We start from the raw sequence: 16,909 nt of genomic DNA, 5'->3' as shown, positions 1-16,909 counted from the left end.
TTTCTTGGAGCAAGTATTAGTGGAATAGAAATGGCACAGAGTTGGAAAAATACCAAATCATCCAGCAGAAGGTGACATCCAGAAAATATAGCTGGTTTGGGCAGGATTGAACTACGAATGAGCCAAACTGAGTAGTGCTCAGAAGGGCTTGTATTTCTGGTCAGCCTTGTGTTGCCATTTGTCCTTGCTCTAAAGAGCATAGAAACCCTTAACCTTCATGTGTATCTGCTTAGGCCATTACCTAAGCATCTGTTTTATTTTGCTGTATTTTGGTATTCCCACCAATGAGCAGGAGTACAGAACTCTAGAAAGTGAGTCTGTATAAGTAAAAGTAACCTAACCCAGCTGTAAAGCAGGAGGGGAAGGAAGGACATTGTATTTTTACTGCTTCTGTGCAATATGCTGTCCACTCTGGTCCTCTTGACCTCTCCAGTTTCCTTCTCTTTCCTCTTTGGCTGCATTTAATTGGTGGCAGCGTATTTTGTTTCTCTAACTGTGTGTATAGTTTAAGCTACAAACCTGAACATTATTCTATGCATTTATTTCCATATATTTCCAAAGATTAGAGGAATGAGCGTTTGGGTTTTAGGTAGTGACGTTTGTGATGGTCTAGGAGACATGGGTTAGAGGTGTATGCTTAGCCCCAGTGGATCAGGCAGCCTAGGACACTTCAGAGCAGCCAGCTTCAACACTGTGAGACTACCTTGTTCTACCTCCATCAGGGTTTTTCAATGTGCCAGTAAAACAACCAAACCTTTGGAAGAAGGCAGGAAATTGGAATTTCAGTAAGAAGAGCTATAACCAAATGAAAAGTTTCTGAAAAACAATGAGTTAAACATATGTCTGGAAATTATTTAGCTATTAAAAATAAAAAAATAGATCTCAGATTTTGACTTTTTTGTAGAAAGTGTCTGAAGTTTCTTAAGCTGCCTGATGGAAAGCAGTGACCACCTAGGATCCCATAGGCTACTGTCAGGGGAAAATGTAACTACCTTTTATGGATTTATTTCATTCTGCTTTTTGTATTACTAGACTGTTTTTTGCACTGGGTATGTTTAAATTACATTGATGTTCAGAAAACACACCAAAAAAAACCCCAAATGAAACCAGCTAAATTAATTTCAAAACCTTTTGTTTAAGAAATAATGTATGAATAAAGACTGTCAGATTAATGCAGTATTAGATAAGGAAGAAAAGAATTTTCTTTTGCCTGCATTAGATGCTTAGGGCAAGCATTCATGGTGTCTGAGGCAGCCCAGCTGATGAGTCCTGTGGCCTCAGCCACAACATCAGCCAACCAGGCTGCCTAAACTTTTTCTGTAGGTAGCAGAGAGTGAGATCATGGGCAAGGCAACCAAAACCACCTCAGTTAAGAGAATCCTGATCAGCCAGGAACTTCTCCCTCTCTGCTGGATATGGTGAGAATTACTTGCTTATGAAGTGCCTAAAACTGGGTGATGCCAGTTATCCTTTCTATATAATTTTTAAACAGGTAATAGATTACCTTGAGTCTTCTATGAACTGTCATGAGGACACTTACTTTGTGTTGTTTTAATTTCCCAGGAATATATTTTTATTTGTTTCAGTTTCCTAAATTCTCCTTACATAAGTTTTTATGTGCCATTCCTTGCACCATGATGTTAAGATCATCAGAATAACACTTCATGATTTGGTCTTATCATAGATGCATCAAAACTCATGTACAGTGGGAAATATTGCTTGCTAAATTTAAACATCAAGGTGAATTGTTATTTATGTGCAAGACAGCTTTATTGTTATGATCATTTATTTATTGCACTTCTAGTATACTGGGAGCTTTGCAGCATATATTGCTAGGTGTGTTCTCTGCCCTTTGAATACTGCTATTTTGAAATTCTCCTGAGGCTGGCTGATCTACTCTTGAAGCTTGACAGATGATATTCTTTATCTTTTGAAAGTGAGAAAAAATGTAACCACCTTTCTTATTGAGCATCTGGAAAAATGCATATAGCAGCTGTGAGCAATAGCAATTTCCTTTCTCTGTTAATCACACTGTGTAGGAATATATACAGGTTTTATGATCTGATTGCCTTCTTCATGCAGTGTAATTCACCACTACAGGGATAAATATTGCAGGGAAAGTACTGTGAAAGGTAAAATATGCATTCTTCTTCAAGGTGGTGCATTTATCTGCCTAATAAACCTGGTTCACAGCTTCCAACAGCTACAGCCAGGCATTAATGATGTAATTTGTGTCAGTCCATAGGGAGCTGGCAGCAGAGGAATTAGGACACTTGGGCACAGAGCCAGAGTTTTGGGTACAGGCTGTGCTCCAAATGTGTGCTGACAGTGGTTCCCAAGGGATCCTGCATTAAATGAAGGCTTAGTCATGCAGGCTAGCAAGTGGAAGGTGGGCAGGGGTGGTGCCAACAGCCTCATGATGGTCCTTGCTGCTTCTACGTGTTTCTGGGCATGCTTTTAACTGTATTCACCCAGGTCTCATCTAGGACTCAGGAGAATGATGGATGCATTTATATCACTGCCCTCTTACAGATGGACTCAGTGGTAATCAGGAAAATATTCCTGAGTCCCCCAGCAAGGTACATGGTGTGCTTCAGATTGAGAAAGTCTCTGTGCATCAAAGGGAGACAGCCTTATCTTTCCCAGGGGTAAGATGTAAGAGCAGTATGTGCTGTTACTCTGTAACACAGTGGTTATAATTTTCTGGAACATTATTCCAAAACTAACAACAATTCTTAATGTAGCACTGGATGTTCTCTTGGGCCCCACTGGATGCAAAGGCATCTAGTCAACCAATAATGTCTTTACTAAGTTCTACTGCACAAATCCAAAGCTTTCTCTTGCTGAAAATGGCCACTTGGTATACTCTTATTTAAATGCACAGGCTGTGCTTGAAGCATGTAATGAAAGCAAAATAGATTAGGAAGATGATATTATTTGCAAACAAACTGAATAACAATATCAAATCTGGGGGTGTAGCACTGTGCAGTCAATTGAAACCAAGACTTAACAACTTCTCTGGTTACGGAAAGAATGTATTCTTCTTAGCTGGCAGTAAACTTCCCTGCCTATATTTTTGGTCTGCTACTGCTTCAGTCTTCTTTTAAAAAGAATTATATCAAGCTCCAGCTCTCTTATGTGTTTGTGAGCTCCTTGTCAATCTCTTGGTGTCTCTTGGAGCTCTGTGGCCTATGCTGGATGCGGCTTTGATCTCCACTCCTAGCAAAGAACAGCTGCTCCTTTTTTCTGTCTCTGTGCACCTGAGGTGTCCATCAGTCAGGGGCAGTTGCATGCTATAGATCCCTGTCTAGTTAATTATTGAAGAGGGAAGATGCTGCTGCCCTCCCATGCTCTGTTCCTCCCTCTTCAGGCTGCATAGTTCCAGCTGTCCTCTTCACTGTCTCTAGATCTAACCTGATTCAACTTGGCAGCACTAAATAATAAAATAATTCCAAAACAAATCAAAGTATAGGGTTTTTACTGCTTAGTAAGTTCAATTGGCTTTATTGTACAGATAGAGCATCATAAGTTACACAAGAGAGGAGCTGAAACTGTGTGTGTGTGGGAAAGAGGAAACGGACAAGGAGGGGGGAGAAAGTGGTGGAGCCAGGACCATTGCATCTTCAAGCAACCCGCCATTGCTTTAAGCAAACAAATCCTCTCTGTTACACCTCTGGCTGTACTCATATCATCTCAACACCTCTCTGTCTCCAGGCTTCCTTCTGCCCTGCCCGCAATGTCCTGCTATTGCCATTTTACAGGAGAAGGCACAATCAGTGGGTCTCTTGACCTGGCAAGAAATTGAAGTCAGGTGAGTGACTAGAGGTGAGTGTCTGAACCACTGGCCATTCCCCCTTATCAGAAGGGGGAACTAATCTTTCACCCTCCCTCCTTAATTCCTGCTCTTATATGGTAACTGTAGTTCTGCTTATGAGCACACAAGAGTATTTTAATACTGCACTGCAAAGGCAGAGTTTTGGTATCTTTCTCCTATCTTTTCATCCATGAACTATTACAAATAATCTGCTAGCCGGGGGGCAGAATGAAGATTACCTTCATGTGTCGCTGCCCTGCTGTAACCTCACTAGCTAGCTGCCAGAATTTTCTAATTTCTAAGATAAATATGCTAGCTCTTGGATATCAAATTGCAAAACCCTGCTGAGCATATTCATATCCAGGAGTGCTTCCTAATTGGAGTTTTTATTAAATTTTTCTTTGTATTCAGGACTAGTAACATGAAAAGATATTATGCTGTTTGAAAGCTTCAAGCTAATATACACCAAAGATTAGCTTGCCTCTACATAATAATCATGTGGCACTTAAAAGTCACTGTGCAGGCTGTACATGACTCTCAGGGACATTTTTAAAAACAGTTTAATCAGCTTTCAGTCTGGTCTTCCCCTTTGCATGCATTTAGAGTAGTCAGAAATATTCCACTCACTGGTCTTGCAGAACTCACTTTAACTACCCACTTGTAAAATCTTGTAGTAGCATGGTACAAAGGCAAAAACCAGCCCATATAACATCTTTAAAATGAATTAACACACTGGAGTAGAATGCTTCTGAATGATGATATATTAACTGCACTTCAGATTAGTCCCAAATAATTTTTAATTATCTACATTTTGCTCAGTAGCCTCTTCCACTTGCGGAGTTCATGCAGACAGACTGCACTTTCCTTGTTCATATTCTGGGAGTATTTCTGTGGTATGGAATACTTGGTATCCATAATACAAGCTGTGCTATTTAGCTGTGATGAGTTACTTAAGACATTTGTTATTATTTCCATTACCTAATTGGAGGAGAATAATTTATAATTAGCAGGGTGAGTTTGGCTTTCTGAATAAGGCAGTAATTTGTGGGATGGGATTTAGCAGGAACTGGAATTAGGACATTTTCCCTTTCCTTGATTATACAGGTCTTGTCCTTAGAATCGATCCTGGAAAGTTAAGTTATTCTTAACACTTTAGGAAGGGAATATCTTGATTTTGAATAGTGTATTCTATTTTAAAAGGAATGTAGCTCTGCAGTTGATATTAATTGTGAGAGGTATTGTCAGTACAGTTTGGTTTATGTCAGGGTGTATACAACATGTGCATTGCGTCTGTTGCGAACTTGGATATCTTTGATCTGTGGGCTGTGGCTCTTCAAGAGACCCATCAGTTTGAACCTGTAATCAGTGATAGAACTGTAGACAGAGGCTAAAGGTTTGGCACAGGGTTCTAGTTAAAGCCACTTCTTGCTCTTAAGGTGGCATTTTGGTACCTTCTGTTCTGTGTACATGTGGGGAAATGAGTTAGGATTTTTGACAGTTAGGAGCCAGGAGCTTATTGCTACTTCCACTTTTGGTTGGACTGGAAGTGTTTATAAGGATACATTTAATGATGTAATGATGAAAGTCAGGAGTAGTTGGAGACTTCAACTTCTGCTGAATCTATATAGGAATATTGTACTCTGAGTAGGAGTATTGTCTTTTATTCTGGACAAATCAATGTCATTATGTTGTTTAAAATATTATTTCAAGCTTCAGTTTTGGATTGATTTTAGTAAGTTATTTTTTGGTGTCTGAAGTTTTAGTTCAGTCTGTATTTGGCTTTCAAATTGCATTTTGAACTCTGACCAGTAGAAATGAGAGACTGAGGATGAAATAAAAAGTGACAGGAGAATGCATCAAGCCTCTCACTGGTTGATGATGAGCATGAGTGTTTGAGTATTGCTTGGAGGGCAGTTTTGACTTCCAATGACCTTATACAGAAATGGTAAGTTAGATGTTGCAGTGAATGATCTTCAGGAGGTGCTTGCTACTCTTCATGGATTACGCAGAGAGACTAGTGTGATCTGGTTTCTGACTCAGGTGTCTGCATTAAATACCTGTTGCTAGATGGAATTAATCAGATCTTTTAATTTTTTTTATGTTGTCAGTAGCACTAATGAGGATCAATTGCCTTAATTTTCAGCAATCTAGTCCTTGTCTGGAATTTGCTCAGATTGTTTTGGACAGTGATTGATGTTCTTGTCAATTATTTTAAATAATGTTTTGAGTCCTTTTGGCAAATATGGAAATACTGTGAAGATGGGAAAGCTGGAGTGAAGGTAGGTTAGTTCATTCCAGCTTTGTTCGGGCTTGATCTAATTCTGAAGCAAATGCCTTTCCACAAAATGTTGGGTGGAGACATCCCAGATTCTATAGCTCAGCGAGTCTGGCTATTCCTGTTGGAAAATTTTATTTCTTTCATTCTTCTGTTCAGGTCAACTTTCTGCTCGTTTCTTCTTTCTGACACATGTACAGACACACCTGGTTCCTATACATTTGATAGAGTTTTCCCAACAAGTTCAGGTGTGTGAAAATATTCAATAAGCAATACTTAATCACCCTGCCCCACCCCTGAAAAGGAAATTGTAGTGGTGAAGGGACTTGAACAGGAATTGTATCTTGCTTATCTGAGGGTTGGTATTAACACAGAATTCATTAATCTGCAGCTCTGGCTCAGGCAGGCATTTTCATTGCTCTTTCCTCCTCCTTTCCCTTCATCCTCTTGGCTGCTTGTCCTTGTCTGGCTCTTCCTCCACCATGGTTGTGAGTATGACTACAGAATATGCTGGACTGGGGAACTGTTCTGGATAGAAAAAATTATTATGATTTTGTCAGTAGAGATTATATTTCAGCTGATTCACTTCCTTAGGGGACTACACAAATGTTTGTGCTGGGAGGACACTGTGAGAACCAGGATTGGAGATGGAGTAGGAATGGCTTCAGCTGGCAAAAGCATCATTGCTGCCAAAGCCTCAGTCCTAGGAATGTGCTGTGAAAGCAAAGGCAAAGTTGATCAAGTGACCAGATATGGTGTTGGCAGTGGATCTACTTGAAACAGGGTGTTGGACTAGGTGAGCTCCAGAAGTCCTTTCCAACCTTAAGTATTTTGTGGTTCTATGATTCAAACATAAATCCTGTTTTAGGCATCCTTTGACTCTGTCAGGCATTTGCACGCATTTCATTCAGCACAAATACAAAGCCAAGATCAGAACTGTTCAACAGAGATAGAGGCCCTCTGAATGTTTGGTATGCTTAACATAGCAAAAAACAGATCACATCCACACAATTTTTATTTATTAAGAAGAACACTATTGGAACTTTTCTTTATTCTTTTCTGCCTTATAATAAGTAAGAATTGTAAACACAGCACTATGTAGGCTGTTGTATTTTGATTTGTCACAATTTGTTAGTTGCAAATGTTGTGGAAGCTGAAAGGGTGATGACTAGGTACAAACAGCAGGTAACCCTGTACCTGCACCACTGTCAAATTTTCTGTGATACTCATGCCTGTTCTTACCATAGCCAGTGACAAAGCAGGCAGTGCCTTCTGTGGTGTGGGACTACCCTTGAAAGCTCCGGTATCATCTCTCAGGATCAGGGCCACAGTGTAGTGGTAGTGGGCTGTCTAGAGATGTTGAACATATACCTGGTTCCTTCTTCCTTGCCATGAAGCTATTGCTGAGAGCCCTTTTCCTTTCCAGGTGTGTGGCCTCATGTGCAAAATGCAGAGGGAGCAAAAGAGAAGGCAGCCCCACTCTGCAGTAATGCAGATATCAAAGAAAGTGCTGAAGTCCATGGTTCCCATCCATCTGGTGTGTCCCCCTGGTATTCCAACTCTGTCAGCCCCTACTATTTTCCAATGAGATGATATCCAAAAAGACCACAACATACTGCACAAATTGATCCAAGGCCAAAAAAGGAGCACTGTGTCCAGGGCTCAAAGTGAGGTACTGTGCTTTTTCAGCAGCCTGCACAACATCAATTAAAAGAACCACATAAAATCCTTTTTAGTATGCATGAAAGTAAAAACAGGACACCTGATGCTAAAGTGTAAATATAATGTGTTCTGTATTATTTTGCTGTGTGGTGTGCTGCCTCATGTGGCTCTGCTTCTAGATGTCCATGGTGGGAGAAGATCATATGTACTGACCAGCCCCTTTCTCCTCTGAGTAGGGTGAGCCAGGCTGTAGTCACAGCGCCTCCACTTCTCAGTGATGTCACTGGTGAGACAAAGCAATCCTGGAGGAGAACTTGCTCTTTTAAAGGAAGGCAGGGAGCCATTGCACATTACATGTTGGCATGATATATACTGGTTATTTGAACTAGATATTACTAAAAATACTAGTTATTTGAACTATAGATATATAACTGGTTATTTGAACTGGTTATTTGAACAGGCTTTATGAGTTTATTTGGGTATTGCTGATAGCTTGCTGTCCCCAGCTCTGTGCCTCACCCAGGATGTGCAAGGTGCCTCTGAGTCAGCTGCTCCATCACCTCAATTTACATAATGGTTTTGTGGTCTGGATTATAACAGGGCTGATTCATGTTGATTCATCAGCAGCTCAAATGTCTATACAATCCATGCTAGACAGAAACCTGGACATTATTTTTATTCTTTCATCCTATCTGAGGTATTCCTACTCTTCACCACTCTTTTCCCTTAGCCAAGCTTGACTATGGGGAGATGCAGTGCTCTGCAGTGAATTGCTAGAAGTTCTTCCTTCTCCTGCCCCCACCCTTACCTCCCCCTAATTTCAAGAGACTTTCTTCAGTCTTCAGTTGCAGAAGCACAGTATCAGATGGGTCCTCGCTGTGCTGCCAACCTGTGCATGTCTGCAGGGGGCTGCCCCTTCAGTTCTTGATGGCCCATTGAGGAAAGTATTTGGCAATTTTCTTTCCTTTGCTTTTTTCCCCCCTCACTCAACTGGGTCCTAATCTGTTCTTGTGCCTTTTAACTTCATGCAGAACTGAAGAACATTATGACACAACAACATTCAAAGTATTGCAAAATGCTCCTGTATTTTCTGCACAGCAGCTGTGGACAAAGCTCACAAAATACTGTGTTAATATGAGCTGCAGGAAAAAATAGTGCCTGTTGTACACAGGCTGCTTCCTTGCTACTGTGAATCCTCCTTTCTGACCTCCTGGTGTTCTCTACAAGGCAGAGGCACCCCAAGCATTTCTCTACCTCACCTCACCACTTTCCTCCTTCACCTTATACTCAGTCTTTCATTCCCATCCCTGCTTCATCCTACTGGCTTTGTCCCTGCAACTGTGTGTCAGGAAGTAGATTGAACCCTACTGCTGAAATGATCAAAGCTGAAGGGAACTCCATTTCTGAGGGTTATTTATACTCCTGATGGCTGCAGCAGTGCAGTCAGCAGTACAGCACCATCATCCAATTATCAAGCAGAGCCTAGCAGAGAAAGTGGCTCTGGCTGGATATGAACCTCTCTGGTGGCTTTGCCTTGCAGAAGACTAAGTTTTGTGGAACTGCTCCTGCCTGACAGGGGCCTGTCAAAGGAGCTTCAGTGCAATAAGAGTAGGGAATCCAGAGGATTGGCTCAATGAGGCCTTGAAGAGGTGGTGAGGCAGGGTGAGAAGAATGGGAAGATAGGTGGAAATGAGGGTATGAAAACTCAGTGCATCCAGACAAGGCTGGGAGTGCTGTCAGAATAGAGATAGGATCAGAGGAGGCTTTACTGGGGAGGGAGAAAGCTGAGCATCAGATCAAGTAGAGGGGTGTTGAAGGGGAATGTCATAGTTTCCTAGACAGGTATAGCTAGAAAAAGCTCTGATACACTTCCAAGCACACTGACTTTCAGTGACATGGAGATGAGTTTATGTGCCTGAAAATCTGTCTGGTTCCTGTCCCTTTAATTTAATAAAAATAAGACCTGCCCTTACAAATATTGCCTTGGTCACATTCTCAGGCCATCACAGCTCCAAAAGCTACATGAATAGAACCAAAATTAGAGACAGAATGATGTGTAGAGAACTGACAGTTAGTGGAAAAATTCAAAGACAGTTATTCTTGCCAGCTTTCCTAAGGATGTGTTAAAAACAGGCCTCTAAATTCCTTAAGCAGTCTCTGCCCCATAGTAGATTTTATATTCTCTGGGCTCCCTAGAGTCCCTAGACTTTTAATGTCGAAAAATGCTCACCTCGCAGTTCTATAGTTGAGTCCTTCTTAGCTTTCATCAAAATTAGCAGAGCTACCCAAATAGTAGATATGATGAGGATCAGTCCTGTTCTGTTACCTTTCTGCACATTTTCCCCTGATCTTTACTGCCTCATGCTAAATATGCCCAGAGTTTGTGTCAGAGCTCTGTCCCTAGGCTTGTTGTGGCACAGACACTGTGTGGAGGAAGTCCCCTAGCCTATGGTAACACACAGCCCTCGTGTTTTGGGTTGGTGAAGGGTAAGCAATGGTATACAATTTCAGGGAGGATTACTGGTTTGCAGTCTCTCCAGGAAATTGTAATGGTAACTTAGACACTATCCTTAGTATGTATATGTTAAGCCCCTGGTGAAAAGATAGCCACAATTTAAGTTAATTGTACAGTTACTGGAAACAATAAGAGTTCTCTTTGTAGTCAGTCCTCCCACTCATGGCATCAGCTGGTTTTATATCCCCGCTATCTCATACCACAAACTAGTGGGGAGAAAACAGTAATTCTTGACTCTTTTTTTTTTTTTTAGGTCGAGGAAGCAACTTTTCTCCTTCTGTGCAGCTTTATTCACCAGCAAGCTTGCATCTAACTGCAATTTTCAAGTGTCTCACAAAAGATTATCACACAGGTCCTGAGAAATATCAGCAGTGGAACTGCCACTTTATTGTGAAGAAAGAAAACAAGGCAAAAGAGAAGTGAATCTGAGGGAATTGCTGTCAGGACTTTCTGTCTCTAGTTTTAGGCTTAGTTTGTTAAAAATTAAATTAAATGGGGAGGTGAGCTGTTTTCCAAAGGCTATTTGATAAAATGCAATCCAATGGTAATGCTTCCATATTTTTCTCTCCCATTTACACCACAGGGCTGTGGAATAGGTAACAAGGCAGCATTCTGTCTCACCAGTACTTAAATACTGAGTAAGCAAGAGAAATAGTCTGTTTGCCTCTGAAGTGCTAACAGTTGACTCCAAAGGATTCTTGAGCTTGTCATTGATGGGAGAATGCTCTTCTTCAAATGGAAGAACACTTTTGGACTTTATGGACTTGGGCACCAAGGCTGGCAAGAGTTAGATACTCCTGTGCAAAGAACTTTTCCCTGGGCATTCAGAAGGAATTTTCAATAGCTCTGCATGTTTACTCCCCAAAGCAGGAATTTCTATGTGCTTTCTGTGGACAAATGCTGGTGAAAACAAATGCCAAACCATGGCACCACATTAAGGCCAGAAAAACTGCTTAAAAAACCAGATTGTTCCTCTTCCCTTTTCTCGGGCAGTCATCCCTATTCTTATGGAAACCTTCTTACAGCTGCAGCATAAGCATTTGTATGACTTTGTGGGGAACTATATTGCAAAAATTGCACATTTTTTCCCAGGGGCCATTTTTCATCTGGATAAGTTCCTTGATCTGGTTAACCATGCAGCCACACAAATATTTATGATGGCACAGTACAACAGATGATCTGGGAGAAATTGTGGGAGTGGGAGAAAGTGGGGAATGCTTTATTGGTAATCATGTTCACTTAAAAGAATACCAAACTGTAGCTTAAAGAAGAAAGGAATAGCAGTGGGATGACACATCTGAGAAGGGAGTTGAGGCATGTGCATTATTCTTCAGAAATGAAAACACAGCTTCAAATATCAAATGGTGTCATTACAGGGGGTGAATATCAGCTGACACAGCCATTTCCAAAAGTTGCAGTCTGCAGGCAGGGAGACTTTTCAGTATGAAAAGTTTTTGTCTGAAACTTCATGTTGAGGGAGCTGGGAAGCAGAAGATGCAAATGGTGGATCCAGAGGGCTGCAAAAGCAGTGATCTGCATGTAGATGACCCTGTGCCTCCGTGTGATCCACAAGATCTGAAGTGAGATGCTATGTGAGATTATTTTGGATAAATATGCTGGTGTCTCTGTGTGTTTGTGAGTGTGCACAGATGGGTTCTTGCATGGTGTTCTTCTCCTGAAGGTGCTTATTGTGGGTTTCTTTTGAACTGGTTTGTCACCAGGAGAGCATTCCACACAGATTTATTTACTATTTTCTTAAGAAGCTGTGCTACTTGCAGCACTTTTCTGAGCCCTGCACTCTGCAGTGGCACAATAGCTTGTCCAAGTCCTCACAGAAAGATGATGTTCCATGTTGCTGGTGTTCATCCTGACTTCTGTCACTTGGGCTTGTGAGGCTTTGGGAAAGGACCCTCTCTGTACATGCCCATACCCACCAAAACTGACTTTGCTGAGCCTTTGATGGCCTCTGACATTTGCTTAAATATGTCTGAGTTTTATGCCAAAATAGCCTAGTTCCAGTGCATTCAGGTTGAGAGGAGAGAAATTGAATAAATGTTGTTTCCTGCTTCCTGAGGCTCTACTGCATTTTATAAAACCCTTCAGAGACAATTTCCAATCCAGAAGGGAGCTCACAACATGCTTCACCATTATTAAGCTAAAGCAGTTGCCAGGTCTATTCAGAGCCTTACAGCTCCATGTGTGTTGAAATGCCTTTCTGGACAGAGGTTCAAAATGCTATGCCAATGCTGCAGCTTCAACTCCCACTTTGTATCTGTTCTTTGTCTACAAGACCCAATGTATAATTTAGACACATCCAAGCTAATTTTGAACATGTTAACTCAGGTACCAACAGCAGTCTAGTTAAGGGAGCAAGGAGTTTATAAAGAATGTCCTGTGAAAAAATTGAAGTAGATTAAGCAGCAATGTGCTCCATGGTGCTGCAGGTTTATGACTGTCCCTTGTCCAAAAGACAAAAATTTGGTTCTTTTCACATGGTACAGTATTTTGGGGGCTGTCATACCTTTACATTGTGAGGAACTATGCTTCTTGAATACCACTGAGATAAATATTCCCTGTTTACACCTGCCTCTTAAGAGATTCTCTAGCCCACTACTGCATAGTCTCATAGTTGTACATAAGGTAAGAAAGGGGTTTGTGCTCTGTAGTCAGTGTTGTGGGAGGATGGACTATGCTCAAGTACTTTGATTCCAGACTAAATGCCAAGTCTGATTTAGCCTGGCACATCTTGTGTTAGTGTTTCCAGGGACACATGAACCAGTTCCTTTCAGAAATGTTTTTTAATGAATGAAGTTCTGAATATCCAAGTGACACTTCATTATTCACAGCTACTTTATTTCAGTAGATGTTGTTTCAGTCAGTATCTCCTTAGCTTTTAAGTGAATAACATCATTATACCTTCACTTCTTCAGAGGCTCTCAGGATCAAAGATGTCAACTACACTGTGATCTTCATTAAAAGGGAAAGACAACAGGGAGAGGGCTGGCTCACAAAGTGAAAAGATATTTTAAAACTCTTTGTCTCTTCAGACCATAATAATGGAACAATGGTTCTCACTGGGTAATAGATGCAGGGTAAGAAGTAGAACAGGGCTGAAATCAAACAATTTCGTGGTTTTCTTCTTTTATGCACAGGGAAGGTGCTTTCCAGATCATTAAAAATGCTTTGTTGCCCCTGCATTTAACTACCTTGTAGGAAAGCTGATGGGAAGAATGACCTTGGAATAGGTTTACAGTTCCAGCTGCTGCAAATTTAAGGGCAGGATTGTTGGCTTATAAAGCTATGAGTGAAAAAGAAGCAAAAGTTAATCAACTGCAGGACCAGAAATATGAACAACTTTTTAGTACTAATGTTGCATCTCTGCATAACTATGTCAGGGCCCTGAGGGCACCCCCATTTCTGACTACCCTTGCCCAGCCCTTTGGGGCTTCCCCCACACTGCCTACAGCCCAGGATCCCATGTCAGCCCCCAGGGGCTGTTGGTCTCTGCCCCAGTGATGCTTCAGCAGAGGCATTCTCCAGCTGCCCGCAGCCCTGCTCAGCTGTGAGTGCCCCAGGTTAGGACCACCATAGGCCTATGTCCCCAAGCCCACAGAGTCACCCAGTGCCTGAGGCTGGGACTCTCTTGGCTTTCCTGGAGCCTCCCCAGCTGCTCTGTTTTGTCATCTCTCATGGGAAGACCCCAGCCTTTGCAGGGCCCTGACAGTCAGGTTGCTTTTGCTGGAATTCAGCCAGCACCTTTCTGAGGTCTTTTTTCCTGGTGCTTTGTCAGATACATGAATACACCTGAGCTGACTAAAAATATTCTTATCTATTATTCAATAATCTCTTCATCTTTCACCTTGCTGCTGGGTTGCTTTGTAAAACTTTAACAATAAGCTCATTTGATTGAAGTGGAGATAAGGAGTCAGCTCATAAGTGCAGATTTTTGCTGGAGAATGATCTGTGAAACCGATATGTATTTGGCCTGTCTGCTTGTTTCAAGACCTACCTATTCTACCATAGGTAGTGCCCTAAGAAGCAGGTGCTTGCTTATTTCCACAGACATTTCAAGTATGTAACATAGGACAAACATGTTCTTTAACCTTTATTTAAAAATATCTACTACAGAAGCATTGAGCTCAACTCTAATACCCAGGAATAGCAAATGAGCTATTCACCAATATTAAGCAATGCTCTAAACAGAGTATTTTCATCACCATATTTTTTTTTTATTTGAATGATTCTTTTTCATCAGAATATTTGGTGAATGTATTTGACAATGTTGCCTTAAAGAGTTTATGACAGCCACATATTTGGGGCTGGAAGAGGGGGAGGAAGGAAGGGTTACTAGTGTAAGCAGATATTGCAGACCACAACAACTCCCTTTCCCTCTTGTCCTGTGTTGGCTATTATGACACAGTTCTGGTTTTGGAAATATGTGGTTTCTATTTTTGCTCCTGAAAAAAAAAGAAAGGGAATACATTTTTCAACAACATTGTGATAAGGAACTGTCATTGCCCAGCCGGCACATGTTCATGAACTATGCACCGGTGATGTGAGAATGTCTGTTTCATGAAGACTTGTTCAGGAGTGATAAGGGAAGCCTGACTCTAACCCAGGCCATGGTAGTATGTGTGCTCTGAAACACTTGTCCTACCAGCCTCAGAAAACTACAGGTACTACAAAGTATCTGAGGGGTTGCCCCAGTACAGATTGGTGGATATCTGTCACCTCCTGCTGCTTTTGCCACCGATGTGATAGCAGTGGCTTTTCCATACTTAATGAAGAATCTCTTTCACTTGAGATATCCCTCCAGGTTTCCTGTGTAAGCAGTACTGAAAAATAAACTATTTTCTCAGGACTTCCTGTAATCATGGTCCCAAAGGAAGGGAGGGTTGAAAGCATTTTTTTAAAAGACTTCTTAATTATAAATGAATTTAAAATATCTTATTAAACCTCTTTGGCCTTAAGTATACTGAGAAAATATGCTGATCTAGCACATAACATGCATAAACCACAGTCATGTTTAATACTGTCAGAGTATGTCACAAATTTCTGCCCTTGTTCATTCCAAGGACAAAATGATGTTTAACACTGGGATAGTTAGAAAACAATTTTACCCCATATATTTTAACACTGCATTTTCCCTGTATATTGTTGAGCTTAGTTATTCTAATTTTGTCTTCAGTAATGTGTTTCTAATTTTGTTATTGTGGCTGTTGTTCCCTAAGGGTATTTGGAAATGAGATTCAGCATTTAAAAAAATGCTTAGATATAACAGACTTCTAATAATGAAAAGAGTATTTCTAACTATAAATCCTGAATACTTTATCATTAATACATGAAAAATTACTACTGTTTGTTGGGTACTGAATTTTCCATTCCTGGTGCATGTAACCACTTATTTCTCCTGGGCATATTCTGTGCACATCTGGAAATCTCCATTCAGAAGAGCCATTTGACATGTTTTCCACCAAAGTGTATGTCAGATGTGCGAGAATTCACAGGAAACCTTTTAAAACAAGAGGATTGTGTGGCCAGTGCAGTGTTATGGCTTTATGACCAAGAGGCTGGCTTAATTTGGTAGCAATAGCAGAAATTTCCTTTGAGATAGAAATAAGTGCAATTTTTCTTTCACTTATCTGGAAAAGTTGGCTTACACCAGATCTGGAAGGAGACATGTATGGCTAGGCAGGATTCAGGAACTTTCCAACAGTGGCTGTTCTTCACCTGTGTGCAAAGGTGATCCATATCCTGCTGTATGTGTCTTCTCAGGAGATGGATTTTTCTCCTGGGTGAGCTCTTCTCCATGCTTCCTTGTTGACAGCAGCTTGTCTGCTCTACCTTATGTCTCCACAGCATTTTTATCTGAACCATCAAGGGCATCTGGAGGTAAAAGGAAAGTCCCAGACCAAGAACTTTGGAATGGCCACTGATGGCCATAGCATCAGCAAAGGTGTCAGTGTGGCCTACACTTGCAGATTTCTTGATTTACAAACTCAAATAGGCTAATGTGTTTAAAAAAGGATTATCTTGCTAGGTCTTGTTTTCCAAATATCATCCCAGAGCAAGTTTTTACAGCTGATATACAATAGCCTGATAGAAATATTTATGGTAGAAATTCTGCCAGCTGTTTAATGCCAGCAACACCCTGGCCACTTAGTCACTGGAGGACTTTGTTTTCAAAATTACTCTTTCTTTTGCAAATGACAATATGTTTGGGGAATATTGCTTGGTGCTTCTAAGAGTAGAGGCTCTGTGTTGGTTGGTGGTTAGCCAAGCCCACAGGTCCTGGGTGCCAATGTCCCCATGCAGCTCTACCAAGAACAATAGGGGTAGGCACTCATGCAGCACTTTTCATCTTCAGGTGGGTTCACTGAGGGTGTGGGACCTGCTCCTCACCAGCTGCACTCACTGTGGGCTGCAGAGCTCCAGTGGCAGCTCTTCTGTGGCTCGAGGCAGGAATGATCCTGGTGGTACTTGGGACACATGCTGCCTGTCACTCCACATGTTGCTTGGAGAAAAAGCAGCATGTGCCCTAAGGCAGGACATGCAGCACACCCCAGCTCAGCACTCACTGCTTGCCATGGCTGGCTACCACATCATGCCTGCCTGAAGACAGGACTTCTCTATCAGACTAGAT

General features: G+C 41.4%; 1 long non-coding RNA gene across 1 annotated transcript; it reads left to right on the top strand.

Annotated features, from left to right (window-relative positions):
* The first annotated feature begins 2,569 nt into the window (after window positions 1-2,569).
* Window positions 2,570-10,799, top strand: LOC128788542 (uncharacterized). Its single transcript, XR_008431116.1, has 3 exons — window positions 2,570-2,648; window positions 3,715-3,811; window positions 10,520-10,799. It is a non-coding gene; the product is annotated as an uncharacterized LOC128788542 (long non-coding RNA).
* Window positions 10,800-16,909: the final 6,110 nt, after the last annotated feature.

The sequence above is a fragment of the Vidua chalybeata genome, chromosome 5 (assembly GCF_026979565.1).
Source record: "Vidua chalybeata isolate OUT-0048 chromosome 5, bVidCha1 merged haplotype, whole genome shotgun sequence".
NCBI lineage: Eukaryota > Metazoa > Chordata > Aves > Passeriformes > Viduidae > Vidua > Vidua chalybeata.
Note: the sequence above shows the minus strand (reverse complement) of the source record. Positions and strands in the feature narration are given on the sequence as shown.